At 39.7% G+C, this 20172-nt stretch overlaps 1 protein-coding gene across 2 annotated transcripts in view; it reads right to left on the reverse strand.

The window, feature by feature from the left end:
- Positions 1-12874, reverse strand: part of SLC38A4 (solute carrier family 38 member 4) — a 70093-nt gene extending 57219 nt beyond the window's left edge. The window contains exon 1 of one of the 2 annotated variants that reach the window (XM_090273050.1): positions 12800-12874. The gene's annotated coding sequence lies outside the window, so the exon portion shown is untranslated. Of the gene's footprint in view, positions 1-5921; positions 6156-12799 lie in introns of those variants that run through there. The other variant, XM_090273049.1, reaches the window with a different exon arrangement.
- Positions 12875-20172: the final 7298 nt, after the last annotated feature.

A 20172-nucleotide genomic window follows, 5' to 3' on the forward strand; every position in this document is an offset into this window, starting at 1 on the left:
TTGCAGAATGAAAAAAGCAAGTGCTTTTTTTGTTCCTTAGATGTTATTTTTTTCTTCTTTATTGAATTTATTGGGGTGACAGTTAATAAAATTATACAAGTTTCAGTTGTACAATTTTATAATACATCTCTATATTGTATTGTGTGTTCACCACCTTAGACATGATTTTTTTATGATCCTTGGCAAAAGTGTTACAATATAAACCCCCAAAATGAAGTGGTTTATTACTTAGCTTCAATAGAATGGTAAATTTCATTTTTGTTTTGTATTTTGGAAAATTTCAAATTTATACAAATGTAAATGTAATAATACAGTGAAACCTCACATATGCATCATCTAGCTTCAAAATTATTAACCATGACCAATCTTGTTACATCTAAACTACCACTCCTCTCACCCATTATTTTAAATCAAATCTCAAATATATAATTTTCTAGTAAGTATATCTGTATATATCAGAAGCAGAAAAGTACTTTTTAAAAAGTAGTCACATGGCACCATTGTTAAAATCAAAACAACTTCTACTGATTGCTGGTGATGTACTGCAATCTCAGAGAAAGCTGAGGTAGCACCCAGTGAATAGACCAGTACATGTTTTGAAACCTGATTAAATGGCTGCTCCAGTCAGTCAGGCTCTATCAGGAAGAACTGATAGGTAAATCATGGAAATTTACTTAGAATGAAAGATATTTGGGCAAAATTGAGCAAAATGTAGGCTGGAAGAACCTCAAGGACACAGGCAAAGGAATGACAACAGGTTGCAACTTGTTTTCTTTTTTTAAAGAAAAGCAATTTTATGAGATTGAAGAAGCAGAATACTGAAGTTTGAAGATGACATTTTAAAGGTTGTGTAAATCAACAAAATTCAGAATATGGAAGTTCTTCAGGACATACGATGAGGTTAAATCATCAAATAAACTTTAAAAGGAAAAAAAAAGAGATGAGTGGTAGTTGAACCTACAAATTAAGACAGACTTAAGAGACATATCAACCAGTGAGTGGGTGAACCCTGTTTAGATTCTGATTCAAAGAAACTAAGGGTAAAACAAAAAAGAGAGACAATCAGAGATATTTGAACACTGCCTGGAAATGGGAAATGTGACAGCATCAAGAAAATGTTGGTTTATTTAAGGTGTGATAATATTTTAGTTATTCTTAAAGATTTCTTTATCTTTTTGAGATACATACTTAATCATGTATGGATCAAAGTATATGGTGACTTGGATTTGCTTATAAGTAATTTACTAATGATTGTGGTAGGGGTAGAGGAAAGAGAGGTGTGGGTACAAATGAAATACAACAGACAAGTATTGATAATTGTGGAAGGTGGGTGAAGATGGAATTTCATTATACTATTCTTTACTTTGGAATATGTTAGAAATTTTTCATATTAAAAAAGTTTAAGCTTCTTAATTTAGAACTACTACATTTCTTGATTTTCCCCCCAAAAGTTTGAAAGCAGAAAGAAGATCCTATAAATTCCTTCCACCAACCAAAAATTTCTATTAACTAGAAATTTGTGAGTTTTGCCATTATAGTTGAAGCTAACAACGGTGAGCCTAAGGCACTGATACATTTTTAAAAAGCTCTCGCTGTATTCTAATTCTTTGAAAATTGACAATCTATAGCTGGTATAATTTCTTCTTAACCAGAATACTGCATTCATTCCTTAATTAGATAAGAAAAAAATTTTGTATATCTTTAGCTAGATATGTGAGACTTTTGAGCATAATCTCCCTCTTCTGTGACTGTGAAATTTATGCATATCCCTGTGCATGTGTGCACCTCACCTCATTTTTTAGGACATCTTCAAAAATTATGAAACACTTGTGTGCATAAAGCTCCAATCTCTTAACAAAGAGTAATTATTTAAGGTGTGGCCTCAGGACAGAATAAGAACAAAGTCTGCATGGGACTGAATCCCTTATCCCAAACCCAATCTACCTTGCTATATATTCAAAGTATTGTTGTTCTGCTTGTTATAACAATAATTGCATGTTGTGGTCTAAACAACCATTTTTAGATCTGTAATTCAAAACACAAAAGGAGTTTGTTTAGACATCAGTGTAACCAAAAGAAGTGCTAATGGTTATGCCCTTGATTTGATTGAAATGATGAAACATCAACCAATTTGTAGGGAAATATCAAAAAACATAATATTTTGAATTTGTAGATCAAACAACCAGTTAGTTTGTTGAAGTTTCCACTTTTTTAAGGCTACAGGTGGTATTTATAAATACTTCAAAGATAGATGACTCATTATGAGGCTATTTTAATTACTCTTGGAAACCAATATCTAGCATTTGTTCCCTTCTTTATAGAAGTTCATTCATCATTTGATTACCTCATACCAAAATAAAATCTCTGCCAATCCACACATATTTCAATTAGATCTAAGAGACAAAGGATCATTCTGTTTCAACTTGTTTGTGTCCAGTCTCAGTGGGTGGGCACCTGGAGATTCTCTCTTCCTGGTTGATAGGCACAGAGGCACCCCGCCCCTTCTTAGGACAGCAATTACTGTTGAGAGACACAGAGAAGCCTAAACAATCAAGTTTTGTGGTCTGCATCCTCTGCTCAGACCAAAATTCTGTTAATTTTGTAAAGTCTAAAATCTCAGTTTTTAAATTTCTCATAAGTAATTATCATATTCATGATTGCCCAGCACCATGCCAAACATATCACATGTATCAAATCAGTAATATCCTCACCCTTGGGGTAGGTATTATTATTATTCCCATTTTACAAGAGAGGCAACTAACACTCAAAAAAGTTTGAGTAACTTATCTGAAGACCAAAACTGGTGAACCAATGGCTGAGTCAGGACTCCTATCCCCATGTCTGACTTCAGAGCCTGGCTACTAATGATATTCCATTACCACTGGGAACATACTCTGTGTGAGACATTGTTCCTAACAGGACTACCATCTTCAAGACATATGGGAGTGAACCGGAGAACTCAGCATGAGAGCGAGGGCAAATACAGCAGGCATTATGGAGGAAGACTGATATGACTTCAGAGAGAGCAGAGGGTTCCAGGCAGGAGAAATGGAATCAGAAGTTTGGCCCCCAAACAACTAGAGTTTACTTGAGCTCAGATGGAATGTTTGTGGAGAGTCTGGCTGAGGCTGACCTTGACTGCCAGATTAAGGAGTTTAAACTGTATGGAATTCTGGTATAGAAAGTAATGCAAAGCACCGCGTTTGGCTTCATTCTTCCAAGTGTGGACACAATAATATTAGGTACACAATTATTTGAAAGTAAAGTTAGTACATCATTTTTGTCTATACTGATATGTACACAAGGCATTTCTATTTTACTTTTCTTTCAGAAAAACTCTATTTTTTCTCCTTAAAGAAAAAATTCAAAAAGCAAACAAACCTTTGCATCACCCCTTTAACAAAAACAATGCCTGCAATGTTGGGAGCCATAGTGTGTTTACATTTCGTATCACACCCCACTATTGACTGTCATCGTTAGTCAAGTAAGTAAACAGCATAACATCAGAGAGGTAAACAAAATTCAGTGGGCCTTTTGTTCAGTCTCCCTTTGAGGTGTTCATTCCCTCAAGATTACTTGGCTGATTTGTCTGCCCTACGTCACGCTGTGGGACCTTACAGTGCACACACAGAAGATAGGGTGCAGGACAGCCTACAAAGTGATGTTTAGTATCTAATGTTTACACAAAATAAAATAAATCATAAAGACGGCGCATACAATTGTATTCCATTTCAGAAGATTCAGAAGAGCAAATCTACCTATAAAACGAGTTATAAATTATTTTAGCCACGTCAGTCTTCTGCATGTTTAGCTTTGGAAGCAGTATCCCTTACCTACCCTCCATCCTCTGGTAGGGTTTGGGATAAGGAATAGATTTCAGATAATAGAAATCACTAAAAAGGAAGACTAAGGTCAGTGCCTTCTGTTAGATTTGGGTCTAGTCAGGACTCCAGACTGAGAGCTTGTGTGTTTCATGAATTAACAATGTCTCCAAAAGCTCAAAATATGAAATTCTAAAACCTCAGAGGGGTATTTACAGTTGCAGATAGCAGTGGCTATTTTGCTGTGTCCTCGGCTTGGGAGGAAGAGTGGTGGTGGGGAGAGCTTTCTGATTGATGCTGGCTGAAGGGAGGGGTTGGACCTAATTGTTCTGGGTACTGTTCAGAAATGGTGCACTTCCCTTAGCTAGTTCCAGCCACCAGTGTCCAGGTTCCCCATGCTTGTGAGAATTCAGGTGAAGAGTAACATTCTCGTTTAAAACCCACCTTAAGTCACCTCTGGGAGAAGCATCTCCCACTGGCAGGTGGGTTGAAAGGATAGAAAAATATAACATTGACAGTCTCTGGACCCTTGATAGTTGCCCTGGGGCTAAAGATGCTGTTTGGACTCTCTGTGACCTGTGTCAAACTGAAAAGCCACTTGCTATCACTTCCAGCCATGCCTCTCATCTATGTGACTGAACATAGACTGGCAGGGAATTTCCTATAGCAGAGGCATTGTTTTTATTAGTTTCAAGAAATCTGCGTTGTCTTGAGATAAAATCACAGAATATGGGTGTGAACATTTTTAAAGGTGCCAGATCTTATTCCTTACTGTGTAAATACATACTTCTCTCTGCCTTATTCTGTTTCTTCCTTCCAATCCTCCAGTGGCATCTGTTTTAAATGAAGATGTAGTTTATACATCCTTTTGCCCTATCACACTATTTGAAGAGAAAAACTTATTCAAATTTTGTCCTCACACTTTTTACCTCACTAAGTGGCCGCTGTACTTCTTTAATTCAACTGAAGTTCTAAAAAAGTATATCAATTAGAGAAAAATATACCATTAAATATACTCAAGCAATTGGAATACTACTTGGCAATAAAAAGGACCCAACTATTGATCCAACTTGAATGGATCTCAAAAGCATTATGCTTAATGGGAAACATCTCAAAAAGGTCACATACAATATGATTCCTTTTATGTAACATTCTCCAAATAATTAAAAAATACAGAGATGGAAAGCATCTTGTTGCCAGGGATTGGGAGAAGGAGGTGGTTGTGGCTAAAGGACTAACATGAGGGAGACCTCTATGGCAGCAGAAGTTCCATATCTTGACTGTGATGATGGTAACACAAATCTCTATATGTGATAAAAATGACATAAAAAAACTATACCTACTCATTGTACGAAAGCCAGTTACGTGGTATTGCTATTGCAAGAAACTTATGTCTGGGTAGTCACTAGAAGAAACTGAGTGGAAGGTATTCGGAGCCTACCTGAGTGACCTTTGCAACTTCCTGTGACTCTATAATTACTTCAAAATCAAAAAGGTTATGTGTATGTGTGTGTGTGTGTGTGTGTGTATATATATATATATATATATATATATATATATATATATATATGATATACATATACATATACATATCGACCAACAGTATGGATTCCTCTGTACAGCAAGTGTAAATATACCATAGCAACACTTGCCAAAAAAGTGTCAGATATATGTTTTAACTGTGCTGTTACTAAACAGTTGCTTCAAAAGACAAAAAGGAATAAAGCAGTGATGAAATGTGTTCTCAAGGCTATAGTCACCCCATTTATGTAGTGCTCTGAACCATCTGATTGCTTTTCAGGCATTCACAAAGGCCTGAAACACGAACTCCTTTAGTTAGATCACTTTAACAATCAAGAGTTTACAAGAACATTCACATCCATATATCACATTCCTCCCCTATGGAAAGATTCCAGAAGATAAGACCATAGCCTGTGTAGCCACGCAGGAAACGTTTCTTAAAACAGAAAGGGCCACCACAGTCTCCTAATGAATCTCTCTCTCTTCCCTCCTTTTTCAGTTCTTTGCTCCTTCCCCTTTCGGGTTCCTCTCATTCACTGGCCTGGCCTCTCCAGCAAAGTCAAGAGAAAGCAGACAAACCTGTGAGCGGTGCTGTGTCCCTGAAGGCATTGGCCTCCCGCTTTCCTCCCTGCGAGCCGCGACCCAGTTCATGCTCCCTGCTGCCGGGGCACAACCTGGTGGCCGGCGGCCGCGCCTCACTATCACCGGAGAGCCAGGAGTCACTGGCCACCAGCCTCCGCGGAGATGCTGCTGGGCGGAAGTACCAATACTGCAAACAGAACAGCAGCCCGACCAGCTGTCGGCCAACGTGGCTTCTTGGTCAGTTACATCTTTTTTCTTTTTCTTCTTTAACATTTTTATAGGGCTGTGAGTGTACTCAATGTTATAAAATTATGCCAAAACAAAGAGCAAAGTCCTTGTCCTGAGGAGGATGCAATGTAAAAGGTGCCAATGACGCAAGGCAAAATGACAGGACAAACAGGGTAAGTAGACACAATTAAGTGCGAAAGGTACGATAGGATCAATAAGACTTTCAATGGACTCAAAAATGGAAAAGCTAAGTCAGGGCCCCAACTCCTCATAGCAGAAAATAGCAACAATAATTTACAATAATGGAAATAATAATAGTAATGTTATATGAGTGTTTATTATGTGCCATGCAGTATCAGCGAACCAATTCAATTATATCTAATTGAAAACAAGGGTTATAAAAAACTGTTTAATTTAGCAAACACCTCTAATGCTCACAAAGTGCCTAATGCTTTATACACATTAACTATTTAATCCTCATAAAATGTTTATGAAATAAGAACTATTTCCCTCATTTTTTTCCTTTATTTTTATTGTTGACACTATTGCAAATACTCCTATTCCCCCATTTTTCTCCCTCCTCCCAGCCCCAGTCCCCCCTTCCCTTTGGCCATCACTACGCTGCTGTCTGAGTCCATGGGTTATGCATGTGTGTTCTTTGGCTAATCCCTTCACCTCCCTTCATCCTCATTTCACAGATGAAGAAAATGAAGCAGTCAGGTTAAGTGACTTGCTTAAGGTCACTCAGATAGAATGTGGGAGAGCCAAAATTTGATCACAGGAAGTCCAAGTGACAGAACCAAGATCTGAATCCAGAAAGCCCAGCTCTATGATGACACTAAGATCCATATCCACAAACCCTGACACCTGAGACTGCATACTTAATCCTATGTAATAAATTCACATTTAATAAATAATTTCATTTTGAAATATTTATATTGACTATCAATAGTGCACAAATTCACTTTGCAAAGGCTTTAAACATTCAAATGAAAAAGTGTTCAGTTAAAGAATAAATACTGTTAAGAAAAAAACAGAAACAGATTTTCCTTCCTCCCTTCATTCAACAAACATGCCTGAGTGTTTATGCCAGGCACTATGTGGCACCAGGGTGAAAAAAGTGACAAAAAAATAAGAGAAAACAAGGAAGCTGGAGATGATGATCATTTTAATGATGGATACACATTAGATTTACCAGGAGCAGTAGGGGCAAATAGCCAACAGGAAATAAGGGAACATTTCCATCTTACTATATAGGAAATGACAATATTCTGGGCTGAACTGTCCTACATATGCATTATGTAGCCCTTATTTCATTTCCTCTCTTCTGTTTCCTTAATTTAATTATGACAGAGGAAAACACGTTATCAAAGAACATTTAGTAGGGACATATGTTAACACTTCAAAATAGTGCTGTGGGTGGCATAAGTAATAACATAAATAATAACAGCTATCACATATTAAGTGCTTACTATATATTAGAGATTAAGCATTTTACACATGTCAACTCATTTAATTCTTATAACAGTCTCATGAGGTAAATGCCATTATGATCTTAATTTTACAGATGAAGAGATCGAAGCTCAGAAAGATTAAGAAACTTGGATATAATAGCAAGGATACAATGCTAAAGAGTGAAGGGTTTAATCTATTAACTGAAATTAGGTAGGACTGGGGTTATTTGTAGGTTTCATTTACCTTTTGAATTCCCTTCCTAATAACAATATGACTAGCAATATTTTACAAGTGTGAAAATGGTGATGAGACATGCAGACCTCTGAACTTAGAATGGAAAACTGGTATAAAATATTCCTAAAGAAAAAATAAAAAAGGGACATTGGGAGTTAAATTTTCAAAGTCTATTATCAAAAGCCAGACTCTTAACTGGCATAAACATCTATGTGTTATTCCATCTCCCATCTTAGTTTATATATTAAATACATTTTTACTTCTTGACTCCTCTACAACACACTGAAATAAAAAGTAAAGCCACTAAAAACTAAAATAAAGAGAGAAATCCTCCCCCACCGCCCCAGTTACCCCCTAAGAATAACACAGAAGAGCATTTGTTTGGAAGTCTTTTTCGTGATTGAGTGAATTGTATCTATGCTAAAATAGAATATCCCCTTGAGAACCAGAGAAATAACTTGGCTTTTCGAAGCAGAGGACAACAAAGTCTAGTTTTTCCATTTGAGTATGTATTCTTAAACACTAACATTATACAGACTCTAAATAACTATATTATCTATTATAGGGCCATAATAAAGTGATAAAATAATAAAATGTATTGCTAATTCCAGTACTGCATGTCCTCAAATAATGTCCTTTCATTCAATGTCATTTGGGAGGAGCTTAACTCTTATTTATATCAATTAGCCTACAGTAAAATTGTTTTTGTTACATGTCCCTTTGTTTCAAGTTGCAGAACCTATCACCCACCTTAAGTGAGGACATGCTATATTCAGTCATTCTGTTCCCTTCAGCACAGCTGCTTCAGAACTTCATGGGAGGTGCAGGGCAATAAGACACTTACAGAGACAGTGTGCAAAGACCTCCTAGATCACACCTTTCTCCCGGCCTCCTCCTTCTCATCCTGCACTTTTCAGTACTGAACTGCTCTATTCCCAGAGTGGTTCCCACCTTCTCCTTTCTCTGTGAAGACTGGTCTCTCTTTTGGAAATCCTCTCCTGCTTCCCTTACTTGCCTTTTATTTCTGGCTCAAAACCTAGCTCAGGCATCACCTAGTCTTGACATATTCTCTGACCCTTTTTCTAAGACAGGTTCAGTGGCAGAGTACTCAAATCTGATATTTCTTCCCTGGCCCTCAACATGCTGTTAGTGTAACTGTTCATTTATTCACCCCCCCACACACACACACTAGACTAATTCATTTAGTTAATAAATATTTTTTGAGCACCTACTATTTGCCCAGGACTGTGGTAGGTGTTAGGGAGACAGGGATTAAAAAAACTCCCTAATACAGTTTCTGAAAGATAATGATACTCAATGATTCTTTGTGGAATGAGTGAGTGGAATTACATCATTACAAAAATAGTGGGAGGAAGACCAGAGGAAGATCTGCAGTCATATGAAAATGATTCGATTTTTCCATTCTCCCATCTCTCCCATCCTACTCTGTTGTGCAACACCTTTCTAAGCCTGTTCTTTCCTTAAGTTTTTGTTCTTCGAGTTGTCTTTCTCTTACTGCTGCCTTTATTGGAAGAAGGACCTTTTACATAGGAGGGACATAGTTCTGAGGCCAGCACTGTCACTTACTATGTGGCACTTGGCTCTTTCCTAATTTCTCTGAGCTTCTATATCTGCCTCTGTAAAATGGAGATAACCGACACCTGTAGCAGGGAGCGCTGTGTGGAGACTAACTGGGATTCACATATGCAAAGGGCTTAGCTCAAAGTCTGGCTCAGAGAATCCACCTTTCCTTTCTTTGGTCTCTCCCCTGTGCCTAATCCTTACCCTCCCTACAGGATTTCATCAAGGCAGTAGTGGCATGCTAGATCATTTCAGGTGAAACATGAAAGTCATTTTCTTAAAACTGTATTATTACTTTGATATATTAAAAATACATAATCATTAAATCCCATTAAATCTTTCATTTTTTTAATAGAAATCATTGCATTGGATGTATAAAAAGTAAAAAACAAAGAGGGGGTTAGGTTTTTTAAAATAGTAGAAAATATTGGTCAGTATGAAGGATAGGAGAAAAAGGGAATATTTGCCTGAAAAACACTGATGAAAAGGAACAAGGCAATAACATAAAAGAAGGAAGACATTTAGAACAGAGTCCACAAGCTGCTATGCTTGTTATGCTTGCTTTCAGCATTTGCTACACTGACAGGGAACCATAGTTATACTAGTCATTTCTCAAATATCACCTTTTTAAAAAAATCCAGTCCTGGGGCTTCAAAGACTTGGTCTTTAGCTGCATGATCATGCCATTGACTTTCTTAGGATAGGATTAGTCTGCAATAGACCAAGAAGTCAGCTTTGGGTCCCTAACAAGTCACCTGTCCAGTTCTGCCCATGATAAAGTACAATAAAAAGTGAAAGAGAATTGCTCATTTACATTTAAGAAAAATTAATATCCAAACAGAACTTCCAAAGATGTCCTATGCTCCCCACACTGTATATCTATGTTTCCTGATCTTTAAAATAGGTATAATAAAAGAATCTATCTCATAAGGTTATGAGAGTAAATGTTAACATAAAAGAAGCACCTGGGACTATAAAAGGAAACCATATATGTATCACTGTGATCATTAATCTAATAGAGCCCAGCCTCCCCAGAGCACTGAGCACTGCAGCCTGGTAAGTTATTTATCCTCTGATGCCAGTCTTCCTGCTTTTTGATGTTCGTGATAAAATCAGCTTAATAAGCTTTCTGTCTCCAAACACATGGCATTCAGTAAGTTGGGAAGATCAGATGTTTTCTTCGGTGTCTTTGTCCTTATAAGCTTCTACCAAGAACTGTAGCTTCATTTGTGAGAATTTGAGAGGCCATCTCTCCCTCCCTCCTTCCCTCCCTCTCTGTCTCCTCTCTCTCTCTCTCTGTCTCTGTCTCTGTCTCTGTCTCGCTCTGCCTCTCTCTCTTTCTGTCTCTCTCTCCCTCCCTTTTCTTATGCTCCATATGAGAGAGTCCATCAACCTGACTCTTCTAGAGACTTGTTTGCAGTGGGGAAGGGGGGAGGGACCCATGGGCTAATTTCCCCACTCCAACCCCCTTCCCACCCCCCAAAATGGTTAAGGTCTACCAAAGGGTATAACCAAAGCTGAAACAAGCCCAAGCTATAACCCGAGCTACCAGGCTCTGGAAATTGTGATCTAGGTGTAGGATGCTCTTTTTATAATGTAAGCCATTTAGGTCATAATGCAGGAAAGCAACTAAAGATGAATATAAGAAACCAGGAAACTGGGAAACAGGCCGCCCTAGAGGAGGCCTGGCTTCTCTCCCCTTCCCCTACTTAAGGGTGAGAGACTCCACCTCTCCCAAGTGGATAAGGAAGAATGCAGATCTGAGAGCGTTGGGGGGAGGAGCACCGGGCGAGGAGGGGGCAGCCTTGAGAAGTGCCTGGCCCCGTCTAAGATTCCTCTGAGACAGGTAAAGATGCACCTTTGGCACTAAGAAACAAACAGCAAGGGTCAACCCTCCTCTTCCCGTGAAACCAGCCTCGGGCTTCTAAAGGCTTTGCAGAGGACTGCGGCTGGGGGTCTCCGGGTCCTCACCAAGAATCTCAAGGTCCCCAACTACGGTGCTCTTACTTCCCGGCACACGCCCTGGCACAGCAACGATGGTCTCCCTGGCCTGGGTTCCCTAGTTTAGTTCTTCCCCTTTCCTCAAACCGCATCAGCAAGTCGCTGTGCAGCTCGTTAGCTGGTCCAGAGGCGCAGAGAGGAACAGGGGGACTCACAGGTCTCCCCCACTCAATTGCCTCCATCCCCGGACGGAGCCCACGCGGGGTGGAGAGCCCACTCGTACCTGCAGCAGGCGAAGAGCCCCTCCCTGCCCCCTATGCCCCACAAACAGCTGGCTGGTCCCCATCCTCACCTCTCTAGTCTCCAGACTCGGAGATGCTCCCAACTCACCCTCCCAAGGGCTCCCTAAGTCCGGCTCCTTTCTCTCTTCGCTTCATTCATACTCTTTTCTCCAATTTCCCTCCCCCTCCCCCCGACCCCACTTAGGGACCGGACTCTTGTCGTTCTTGCCTTCTCCCCTTCTCCCTGGACTTCCCCACTCTTCCCTGACGTCCTCTCTCGGTTCCACAGACCTCATCACCTTTCGCGCTCGGCATTTCTGCGCCCCTGCCTTCTTTCCGGCACGGCCCTACCCTACCCTGCTTCCAGTCCCACGGCGCACGCCTGCCACGGAATCGCGGGCTCAGTCTTCCACAGCCTCCCACCACGCCCACGACCGGAGCCAAGGTTCCATGACCCAGCACTGCTCTGGCCTTTCTCCTCCCGTGAAGGAGATTCCCCTGGGGAACCCCACGGGCCTCCCGGGTGGCGAAGCTCTCAGGGATGACTGCTCTATTTTAAGTCCTGCACCCAGTGCCCTCACCCTGAGGACGTGGGCACTGGTCCCGCGGCTCGGGTAACACCTTGCCAGCTCCACCCTAAGCTGATGCGGAGCCAGCGCCAGCGGGTCAAGCCCCTCCGATAGGCAGGCGGCGCGGCCACGGTCCACCCAAGTCAAAATCCCAGTGCTGAGGGAATCCCAGGCCAGGGGTGACCCCACGCTTGGCCGCCCCCTTCCCGTCCCGGGAACAGGCTGCCTTGGCACAGCCACCTCTCCTTGCAAAGGGAGTCACTCGAGCCCTCCCCGGCAGACTCCTGTACCTCCATGTGCCCTGGTTACTTAATTTCTATTCAGTCCAGTCATTACCCTACAATAACCCCTCCAGAGTGTGGTCCTTTAGAAAATAATAGTAAGAATTGGGGATGATCAACAAGTTGTGAAGAGCTGCAACGCCTAACCTAAGCCCCAAGACGGTTGAGAGACGGGCTGCACACGTGTGCGTGTTCCCACGCGCGCGTACACACACACAGACACACATCCCAGCTGGGATCCAGCCACAAGTTCGCACATTGACAAGTCTCTAAGTCTAACAGAAAATATAAAAACTTTCACTCACCCGCCTTTTTTTCTAACCTCTCCGGATTGGGATCCAGGGGAAGTATCGGGAAAGGGCAGATTGAGAGAACCTTCTTCCTTTTCTTTTCGCCTTTCTAAGAGTGGAAATTTCCATCATGTGATAGGGGGCAGCATCCCCAGTGTCGCGTTTCCTGAGGACCCTCCCTTCCAGCCCAGCCACCAATCGTCAGGCAGCAACCTGAGATATAAACAAAAGCATCCTCCCAGGTGGGGCTGAGCTGTCCGTTGTCCCCCAAGAGCAAAGCCTGGGAGCTGCGAGTCCCTGCTCCCTCTCTCCTGGGTTCCCCAAAACAGGGATCTTTGTGTGACTGGGGGGGGGGTTTGTTTAACTGTTTATTTGTTTGGACGATTAAGTTTCTTCATTAGTCAAGGCTGTGTTTATTGGATCTGTCTTTTATGCGGGAATACATGTTGATCCTCATTTTGAAGTCTGTAAAAGTCTTTCTGGCAGGTGACTAAACATCCTCCAGATCTTGGGGTATCACACCTGAACTTAACATAAAGGAAAAAAAATAAGTAAACAAATGGGGAAGGGGTACAAATGGAAAATCTGTCATTCACAGTTAAAGTCCTCTTATGCAAGAGAGCAGTGGGGCATAACTTGCCTGACACTTAACCATGGGTGGGGGGCTTTCTTAGAGGTATTTTTTTTCCTGAGGGTCCAGTATAAGCATAATCCACAATGTATATGAAAAAGAAACTAGGACATAATAAATGGCACTTAAATTTCAATTCTGTTTATTAAAGGCACTACCTACCATTTTAAGAAAAATTGTTTATATTAAAACCATTTTTTTCTATGTTAACCAAAATTCTTATTTCAAAGAAAGTCCATATAACAAATATATTCTCAATCTCCTGTTTATTTAGCACTCATTTGGGGGGAAAAATATTCTCCTATGGAGAGCTGACCCCAGAGTTTAAGAAACTCATCAGGCAACACAAATTACTTTCTGAATTCTCAAATGTCCAATTTAACTTTATTCAGAAGAATCTCACTGTTTTTCATAAGAAGAATACCTAGAACTCTCTCATTTTACAATTCCCATTAACTAAAATTCCAGCAGCACATTAACATTTTAAGAAACAGGGTAATAACAACAAAAATCCATCCAGGTAATGCCTAATAGTAAGGAACATTAAAAACATGACTTGTAAGCCCTGGCAGGGTAGCTCAGTTGCTTAGAGCCTCATCCCAATATTCAATGTTGTGGGTTTGATCCCCACTCAGGGCACATACAAGAGTCAATCAATGGATGTATAAATAGGTGGAGCAATAAATATCTCTCTCTCTCTCTCTCTCTCTCTCTCTCTCTCTCTCTCTCTCTCTCCCTCTCTCTCTCTCTACCCTTCCCTCTCTAAAAAATCAATAAATAACAATGAACTAAGAAAAAAAACTAAAAACAAAACAAAAAAAAAAAAAAACTACACACAAACATAAGTTGTGCTAAAACTATTCAACAATGCAAATTTAATAGACGGAGGATGAAATAAATATTTTCACTAGAGTAGCCATTCTGGAACGTAAAAACAAATTAATGAATTATTAAAATGACTATATAAGAAGTATTTGTTTTATGAAAGCTGATTATCCTTCATCTGACCAAACATGGTATACCTCTTTACTCTTTAGTTTGTCATACTGTTTCCATTTTGTAAAATTACACTATCACACTTCTCCAGTTGATTATTCTTTAATAAACATAAGCACCTTGTATAAAGCTACTAAAATGTCAAAATTGGTAAGTTGGGGAGAGGGTTAGAGAAAGATCAAAACAGATATGTATTTCTCTCTGTCTAACCTGAGATGTAGTAAAAGTATAACTAAGATTTCTAAAAGCCCTTCCATAGAAAACCCAAATGAAGATGGAATCAATGCAATTGTAAAAGAGGTACCAGGTTACCATTCAACTGCTCAACTTTTTAATAGCACTGCTTGTTTAATCAGTTCTTGGTCTCTTTATCTTAGCTGGTACAAAAAAGATCAAAAACAGAGGTTTATTCCCTAATTTGTCAGAGAACTATGTGTTACTCATCTATATATGCTGTTATTAATTATTAACTGGTTCTGGGGTGAGGTGAAATGAACTGCATTCATCCATAAAGCAACAGAGTGCTGAGCAAAGTTCAAATGTGTCATCTTTTGCAGCTACATCATTAGAGTTTTAGAAGAGCTCCAAGCAGTGCCTAGGTGGTATGAGACAACTGATAATCCGTTATCTTCTGTGCTACAGTCAAAAACTTGAGCCATTTAATGACTATGCTGAATCCACTCAACAATCCTCAAGGGTTTGTTTTAACCTGGCATTTGGAAGACTGTGAAGCAGCCCTAACCAGCAACAGGATTATCCATGCAAGGCCACAGTATGAAACACATTTTGATTTATCATCGGCTCATTCTCTGGCTCTGAAGCAAAAAGCTATAGTTTGGATCTAAAGAGCCACTACCTCCCGGCTGTGTGACCTTGACCAAGTCACTTTAAGTTCTAAGTGACTTGGCTTCTTAACATATTTCTTTCCTGTCTTATTTTCAGAGAGTACTACAAACTCACATAGTCATGGAGGAACATAAAATGTTTGCAGTTGAGAAAAAAGGCTTACAGAGCAGTTAGAATTTATTACCATTTGACAAAGCTGAATTGATTGAGGCTCTCCACTCTAAAATTATATTAACATACTGGCCCTAGAACTGGTATTATTGGCTTTGTTGTGGATACTCTGGTTTTAAAAAGAGCCTATATTTAAAAATTCCAAAAATATATTCTTTTGAACTAAAGCTAATACTTGAAAGCAAAGTCCTAAGCTCCAAGAAGTTTGGAAAACATTGTATTATAAGTTAATGTGGGGCTCCTCAGAGGTTATAATCAGTCTCTCTAAATTGAGCTGGAGTGTGCAGCATTTCTCTGTGATCATGACCCCTTTTTTGAGGAATATCTCCAAGGTCAAATGCGCTAAAGTCTTTACTAATTTTAGTATAAACAAATGCCTTAGAAAGGAAATAGAACACAATTATTATTCGAACACCATACATGTGAAGTTCCTTGGTTTATGGGTTATCATTGCAAAGTTTCACAGCAGTGATTTTTAGTTGGCTTTAGTATAATACTTTTTCTTTGGTGGTAGCCCTTTAACATGGATTAATTTTCCAATTAGTAAAATGTCTTTAGGTTACAAAGCATCTTAACATCTATTTTGCTAATTGATACTAAAATAAGACAACCATGTAGGTATTATTATTTTCCTATTCAATGGGAGAAGAAAATGATGTTCAGATAAGTTAAGTGAGTTCTACAAAGACACAGAGCCAATAAATGGCAGACTGGACCATGAACAAGTCTTCCTGACTTCAAATTCAATGTCTCCCCTTCCAAAATTCACCTCTCTTATCTTCTGAGCATTTTCTTTATTAAGGCTGATGACTTTTTTCTGCCTACAATGTAGCCAACCTTAAATAACATGCTTAGCTATAAAATTTTTAAAAGAACTACTATAAAAGTAATTTTTCCTTGTCATAATTATATAACTCTCTATAAACTTCTAATGTTAGTGTAATGATTTTCTTTTCTATGAATTTGACTTTGATTTATGTGAGAAACTGAGTAATACCAGGACACAGTTACAAATGAATTTCTTCAGCGTATGTGCTCTAAATGGGCTACTATTTCTTGCTGGCATTGGGAATAAAGATATTGACTAGATCACTCACCATCTGTTTCACATATGGTGTAATAACTGGATACAGGATCTCAAAACAAAAGTGTCAAACTAGATTTAGAATCTTAGAGGATCCAACTGTAGCATCCAAGATTGACATATCAGGGCTCAGACACTCCGGTCCCTTCCAGGAGGTGAAAAGGGAGAGCAGAACCCACGCTGCATCTATAGTTCAGAGCGGGGAGTGTGGTTCCTGTGCAACACCAAGCAACACCCAGCCTCGGCGAGGTCCGTTTTTCTTTTTTCTTTTAATTTTTTTTAATCCTCACCCAAGGACATTTTTTGTTGTTGTTGCCTTTTAGGCAGAGAAGAAGAGACAGAGGAAAGGAGAGAGAGAAACATCAATGCATGAGAGAAACGTGGATTGGCTGTCTCCCATGCACACCTGTACAGGGAATTGTACGCATCCACACCACAGACCCAACCCGCAACCTAGGTATGTGCCCTGATGGGGAGTTGAACCCATAGCCCTTTGGTTCACAGACGACAGACGCTCCAACCAACTGAGCCACATCAGCCAGGGCAGGGAGGTCAGCTTTTCTTTCTCTCATCTAGAAATTGCACTACATGGAAACAGCTGACCAGTCATTCCCACCTTTCTTTCCATTTTGATGCTCACAGCACCAGTCAAGTGCACCCCTCGTATACCCCATATTTTAGACCACTCACCATCTCCTGCTCCCCAACACCACCAGTCTTGCATGCCTTAGTGCTTTTGAACACACTGTCCCCAATTCCTGGAACCCCTTGCTACTGGCCCTGCCTGTCAGCTTCACTTTTAACTCATCTTTCAAGCCCCAGCTCACATGTCACCACTGAAGTGAATGAAACCTTCCCAACTCCTCCAGCTCTTGTTTTTTTCTTGGTAGGCTGGGGACATGGAGTGGTGGAGAAGTTTAAAGAAGGGTGAAAAAGAGAACTAACAGGTATTAGACATGGAATTTAGTACTTACAACTACTCTGTGAAGTGGGTATTTTTTATCCTCACTTTTCAGAATGAGAAAACAAAGTGATTAGTTAAGTGGCTTGTAAGAGGCAGAAGCAGAACTGAGGTGTCTGTGATTCCAAAGCTCTCCCCTTTCTGTCCATTGTTAGGCTTGCCCTTGTTGGAGCTCCAGAAGCTCATCAAAATATGCTAGTTTGGCCCCCATTAGACTGCGATCCCCTCAGCAGCCAGTTCTCTGAGTTATTATCTGCATCCCTGGCATTTGCCATAGCTTTGGCACACAGGTACTCCATAGACATTTGTTGAATGAGTGAGTGAATGAATTAAAGAACACCCCTATGATGTGCATATTGTAACAAACTCTCTCTGTGCCTATTTCTTAAAGTTACCTGTGATTTACCCTTAATGATGTGTTGTATTTTCTCTCTAATTTTTTTCTCTCTAAAGTTAAGAGGCACCATGACTCGGTGCCCAGGGAGATAATCTGTGGTTGCGTCTGCCAGGCTACAGCCACTCTGACATGCTTTGCACAACTGGTGTTTGAACAGAGACTGATATTGATGTCTATTGCCAGGTAACACAATAGCATGGCAGCTTTCGGAAAATATCAAATTACTCTAAAGGCAACTTTTACCATTGTGACATTCTTCTGAAAGTAAGAAACTTATTCTTGTCCACACTAACCTTATATCTTCTTTATCTAGAAAAATAAAAAATGTTGGTTATCACTAAAACTAGACAAGCTTAACAAGAATTACCACATTAAATATATATATATTTATATATATATTCCAAATGTAATGTGTGAAGTTAAACATTTGGTTTCTGATTTCTGGAATCAGTCACCCTGGGTTTGAATTCCACCTCTGACCGTTACTAGCTCCTAACTAGTAATTAGTTATATAATAATTAGGCAGATTATTACCTCTCTATGCCCCAGTTTCCTGATATTTAATTTGGGGATAACAACTATACCTATTTATAGAGTTGTTAAAAAATTAAATAAATAACTTAAGGCACTTAAACTACATGTCAGTTTTCAAATGGAAAATGCTAATTGTAAATGTATTACTTGTTAGTGATAAATTTTTATAATTGCCCCCCAAATTTTACGCTATTCCCCTAGGCCTGTTTCCTCATTCTTAGTACAAGAGGGAAGACCACTTGCTCCTGCGTCCTGTGTGAGTTTGACAATCTACAATTGCACAGATTCTGAGTTTTTACTTCTTTTAATTCCTTGCTACCACACCCAAACCCCATTTTCCTATTATTGTGTTAAGAAAAGATGGGGAACAGGAAACTACTATTAATCTATTCCCTAATTTTCACAAGGCTGAATCTAAAATAAAACAAAGCTTGCCAAATTCCATGAAAACATTTAACTTTTAGCCTTCAAATGTAAGAGATGAACAGTGTGCAGGAGGTCGGAATTCCGTGCTTATTTCCCCACCGGCCCCCCACATCTGGCTGTTCCACAGCTGCAGCGCTGTTCCGTTCTTTCTCACTGCAGAACATGTTGTTTGCATGGTTCCTCTTGAGACTGTAAGTTCTGTAGGTGCTTTTTAAAAATGTATTTTCTGAATAAATTAATGAGTGAGTGAATAAATCAGTTGACATTTCTCTGTTTTTAATTTACTTAAAGATAAGGATGGAGTTTAATCAAACAAAAACGTTTCAGATCGAAATACTACTGTGAAGAAGGTATTGGTTTTTTGGGCAGCCTAATCTTACTTTACTCTGGTGGGGGATCTTCCTAACCTATGTGGGACATTGGAGAAGTTGAGTCTTTGGGGAGTCTTCTGTGCCACTCCATGCAGCTGCCACTGACCTAGGGGAATGCCACCTTCTCTTCCACCAAGGAGGCCGGGACTCTTCCAGCCTCTTTTCTAATGAGGATCTCAGCAAATGGGGATCCAGGCCCTTCTCTTTCATGCCATCTTGCTTGGTCAGCCTTCAAAAGCCCACAAATGCAAGACTATCTAGACATGCCAAGTTCTAAAGAGTGAGGCACATCTCAGAAGGGTGTTCCAAGGTGGAGGCATCATTGAAATGCTGACTAATTTAACTGAGCAAAGGAAGGCTCTGATGCCTTGTGGGTGCTGCTTCATTTGAGACATTTCTTCCCTCTGCTCTCTGAATGCCCGCAGGCAGCACCTTGTTCAAATCTGGTGACTCCTTCTCCTCCCCCTCCCCGAGAAAACCCAGTTCTGTCCACATTTGTGCATCCTCTGATTTAACAGACATTTGGGAGATACCTCCGAAGTGCTAGGTCCTAGAATCATGAGTAAAAATAGACACAATCCTTATCCCTGCAGAGTTTATAGTTTGGTAGAAGGAAATATTTTTTTGTTATGTTTTTATTTACTTATTTATTTTTAAATGCATGACTTTTAAAGGCTTTGATTCTCTCAGTACCTGATTCAATTTTTTAGAATTCTTATTCAGCATAAGACTATTTTTTCTTTTTCAATTTTTTTTTATTATTGCTCTTCTATTACAGTTGTCCCACTTTTCCTCCCAGGTAGAAGGAAATATTTTAATCAAAATATGACACTAATAAATATGACATGACAAGGACTGCAGTGAAGGAAGGGTACACTGGGTCTGGGCAAAGACTTCCCTGGGAAAAATGACTTTTGAAAATGAGAGGAAAGTCTCATTTCTTAAGACAGTAGTGACTTTAACACATTTAT

The sequence above is a fragment of the Furipterus horrens genome, unplaced genomic scaffold (assembly GCF_987537825.1).
Source record: "Furipterus horrens unplaced genomic scaffold, mFurHor1.1.pri manual_scaffold_4, whole genome shotgun sequence".
Classification (NCBI taxonomy): Eukaryota; Metazoa; Chordata; class Mammalia; order Chiroptera; family Furipteridae; genus Furipterus; species Furipterus horrens.